The sequence below is a fragment of the Salvia splendens genome, chromosome 14, assembly GCF_004379255.2.
Source record: "Salvia splendens isolate huo1 chromosome 14, SspV2, whole genome shotgun sequence".
NCBI lineage: Eukaryota > Viridiplantae > Streptophyta > Magnoliopsida > Lamiales > Lamiaceae > Salvia > Salvia splendens.
In genome coordinates this window covers 7,532,577-7,537,113 of record NC_056045.1, presented here as the reverse complement: position 1 = coordinate 7,537,113, position 4,537 = coordinate 7,532,577, and the positions used below count along the sequence as shown (strand labels likewise).

Here is a 4,537-nt window from a genome sequence, read left to right as displayed (position 1 = left end):
GTATTATATAGAGATTAGAATATTTATTTTGAGTTGGTAATGCCAGACTTTATCCTTCAATGCAATAACAATACGTAAGAGACGTGTTCAATTGCTAACTAATTAGCAATATAAAATTAAGATCAATTTTTAACTATTAGATTAGGAGATCTAATGGTTGATATAATGAGATCTAATGGTTGATATAATGTCAAGTAGATTGTATTTAAAATTTAAATAATTATTAAGTCTCAATATAATGCATGTAAAGTCTCAATATAATGCATGTAAAATCTCAATAAAACCGTGTTGATATTTTCGTGTATTTGTGTTAAAATACTCATGTCATTGTGTTGATATTTGTAATACACTATATTGATATAAAAAAAACACGAAAATTATGATATGATAATAGAATGACGATCTTACCCTTTTGTTGATATTTTATCTACTATTTATTGAAATTCGTATGATTCATCCACTCATTTTGAAATCTAATAGTAGAAATTTGGTCTTGATTTTGGATTATGATGCTATAAACAATGAAAGGTGACAGAGAGATTAAAAATTGGCTATCCTAGTCCTAATCCTAATCCTAATCCTAATCCTAATCCTAATCCTAATCCTAATCCTAATCCTAATCCTAATCCTAATCCTAATCCTAATCCTAATCCTAATCCTAATCCTAATCCGTGTACAGTAGATTCTACAAACAAACAAAAACTTGGGGCAGTTGGTAACTGAAAACAACGGCACACAAGCTAGCATATGCATCACCAAAACTATCGATCCGGCGGCGTAACCCTAAGCCCTTTTCCCCGCCCACCCCGGACCAATCAAAGCTCCATATCTCCTCGCCTTTAGAAACTGCCGCGACTAAATCGGGTGCTCCATCTCGGCTTCTACCAAATGCAAACCCCCCTCCAGGAAACTAATTTTTCTAAACAGGATTTTAAGGAGTGGGACGTGTGTGAGGAGGAGATTGAGATGTAATCCTGTTTCGCAGCTGCCAAGGCGAGATGCGATTGTGGATTGGAATCATGTTTCTAGGTTGATTTCGACGGTATGTTTTGCGGATGAAAATAGTTACGGGTTGGATTTTGGGGCATGAATTTAGGCGAGGTTACTAAGGATTTATTGGTTCCAATTATGAGAAGCATTTGATATAGACTTTAGTGTCAGTTTTTGTGGCTCTGATGCGCACTTCTCGGGTTTGTAAGAGTTGAGATTTTCTGGAGCGTCAGGGTTGGTGCAACTCTAACTGTGAGCTTCATTCCGTCTTTAAAGTCTTAAATGTTTCTAAAAACTTTGATTTTGCAGGTGCAGATCATTTGTTTGATGTTTTAGGAACTGTTATGATTAGTAGAGTTTGATATTTTTTTATGTGGTTTGTTATTGGCAATCTGCATCTGATATATTGCTGTATTGTACTGCATTTACTACTGTGCTCTTATAGCCGTTAGTGCTTTCATTTCTTTATGACTTCGAATTAGGTGTTCGTATGGACTGGGTGTTTACTAACGTACTTCATGTTATGGTTAACTGTCTCTGCCTTCAAAGAATGGCTAGCTAGACTCTGCATATGTAAGACGTCGAAGATACATTCCACTAAATTTGAGATTTTTGGCTTAGTTAAGAATTGAATATTATTAACCTCCCAACATTATAAATTGAAAATTAGTTGATGAATGATGACTCTAGAAATGAAGGACATGGTTATTTGTCTGTTGGATATCAAGCTGGCTGGACTACTAAAGCCAATTGTTCTAGAAAACATAGAAGGAAGGCTGGTGAATGTGGAAACAGTTCTAACATATTAGAAAATACAACTTTAGTAAGTGTTCACTGTTCTATCAAATCAATAAGGTTAGCTCTCATCTTACTTGAAGCTACCCTCTTTTAGATCTCCTTCTTCAGCTTAAATTGCCAAATGACCTCGTATTTTAACACAATAGAGACTAGACTTTGCTAAAGAGCAAAATCCAGGTAATCTCTTGAGCCTATCATTTGTTGTCATGTGGGATATGTATAAAATGAGTCATCAAGAACTGCCCCAAGGTTAGTTGAAGCCAGTTATCTTGTTAAAAATGTGGAGTAACAAATCTCTAAGTTCATGGAAACCATTCAGTCGTAGTTGAACAGACATAAAGCTTCCAGATTAGGCTAAAAAACTCATGTTCTTCTACCCTTTGAATGGTTGTGTATTTTCCTTGTGCAATGTAAGATGGGTATGTGGAAATATCAACACCCTTCATTTTCACCTTTGTTACGATTCACAATAGTATCATGGGTCACGAAAGATTAAATGGACCCAGATATAAATACATACAACTTACCATGTTTGAGGAATGCTTATTATAAGTTCATAGATTGTTGCATGAACATGCTTTTGCATTCAAATAAACTGCTGCCCCTAATGAGCTTAAAGGAACCTTTATTGTTGTTTGAATAATATCAATTGCATCTTTACATGCATCCATATAACCTGTTCTATTTACTATGCTCGAAGGAGAGGAGGAGACCTCATTGCTATCTATTGATTATTAGAATTATTAGTTGATGGCTCTAGTAGTCTACAATTTTGATTCCACGTTATGGGCTGGCATCCACCATTACCAATTTACCACCCTTTTTTTCAACAGCTTATTACAATTTCAAAAGTGTCAATGCTTGTTTTCTAACTAAAACTTGCAACTACTTTCTTGGGGCGAACAGTAGATGCCTGTAATGGGTTACATTCTTAGCTACGTGGTAGTTGCTTAGTTTAATGGTTCAATTTAAAAGTTCTCTGGAAACAAATGTCTGTTTCTTTGCATGATTCTTCCAGACTTATGAAGATGTATATCATTGATATAAACAGAACAGGAATCTCCTGTTATTTAGAGCTCTTATAGTAAAGGTCTATATCTTCTTCAAGATTCTTGCTTCTGATATCATGAACTTGTAATTAGATTTCTGAAATGTTTTAGATAAAATATTGACATAATTTCCAATGTTTAATGTTATCCAAGTTCATAGTAATGAAAATCTGAAATTGCAAAAATTATTCACCTATGTCTTTTTCCTCTAGTTACATGTGCAATATATTGTTTCTTTTTTTCTCTTTTGAATTTATTCATTGAAATCTTGAAAGAGAGAGAAGAATCATCTTTCTTATCAATGTCTTTATCTGTCATCTGATTTCTGAAATTTATGGCCATATACTTCAAGTGTTAGTTTGTAGTTGAGATGGCACCACTTGGTTTTTTGGTTAATGCACGGTTTATTGGTCACTAATCCCTATCACGCCACTTGGTTTTTCATTGATCTAACTAACCTCTTCATTTTGGCTATTTCATGTATAATGCTGATATATTGTCAATGATACTTTCTAGTCCTTGTGTCATGCTTGGCTTTTACTGTTTACTTTATTAGATAATGCCTAAAACGATCACACAATCCATAAGCATTTTCTCTGGAATAATTGTTGTTTGTGTATGATACATGATTCTCGCATAACTTAGTGTTGTCTGTACAGTGTACATCAAACTAACTTAGTTTTCCAATATTATCTTCTTATACTATTGAGTAGGTTGCTTTTATCCTTCTCCATCTAGCTGCTGATAATCTTGGTTTTCTCCCTGCAGTGTAACTAGAATATCTCTTATTTTTCACTAAGGTTTTAGACCTGGTTGCACTATATCCAGATTTTGAGCTAATTACCTATATACCAGTTTCATATTAGGCTTGTCAATATGCATGGTCCTATAATTGTTAAATATTCTGTATCTTTACTGTAGAATCATTGTATGCCACCAAAGTGCAGGGCTTTAGAGTGACATATGGACAGTTTATTGGGATTTGGGAGATACATGAAGTGGCCAGTACATAACCTTCAACACAAAGTCATATTTTAGTGAAACAATAACATTATTTGTATAGCTGGGATTTCTGTTGATTCTTTTTCATGCAAGTCTCACATTTATCACTACTATTGGTGATGACGAATTTAATGTTTGAAGTGGAGTTCAAGCCCTGCAGATCTGGTACTCTATAGGCTTGTATTTAGGTGCATCTTAATTCAGCTCTACATAAGTCAAGATAAGATGCATTATAGTTTATAGAAAACACTTGTGGAGCCATCAGTATGTCAGCTTCAGTTTAGCTTTCGGTTTAAAACAAGTATTTATCATTTTGACTTTTTTTTTCCTTGCATCAGAAAACCTAATTATGTATTGTTTATCATTTCTTCAGCATGATGGTTACTTTTTGGCAGAAATGTTATTATATTTTGTTGTTTTGTAATTGTTGTGACATAGTGTAAGATAAGATGTTGCTGATGGGCTGGTAAAACTAGTTATCTTTGCTCCTTGGTGGTTCAACCATCAAACCTAGTAGCGATAGTTGTTGATCTTATATCTGCTTTAATTAGGATTTGGCTTGTTTTAGTAATTTTGTAAGCTAGATTAACAATATTGGACCTTCATTGGGATGTCTAACAAACAAAATAGAATTCATTACATGAAGAGCGGGATATTTATAACTATGACCTTATCCATGGTTTTCTAGCAAGTAAATT

At 34.1% G+C, this 4,537-nt stretch overlaps 1 long non-coding RNA gene across 1 annotated transcript; it reads left to right on the top strand.

The window, feature by feature from the left end:
• Positions 1-735: 735 nt before the first annotated feature.
• On the top strand, positions 736-4,263 carry LOC121765724. The gene is made up of 2 exons (XR_006042857.1): positions 736-1,242; positions 3,785-4,263. It is a non-coding gene; the product is annotated as an uncharacterized LOC121765724 (long non-coding RNA).
• The last annotated feature ends 274 nt before the right edge of the window (positions 4,264-4,537 follow it).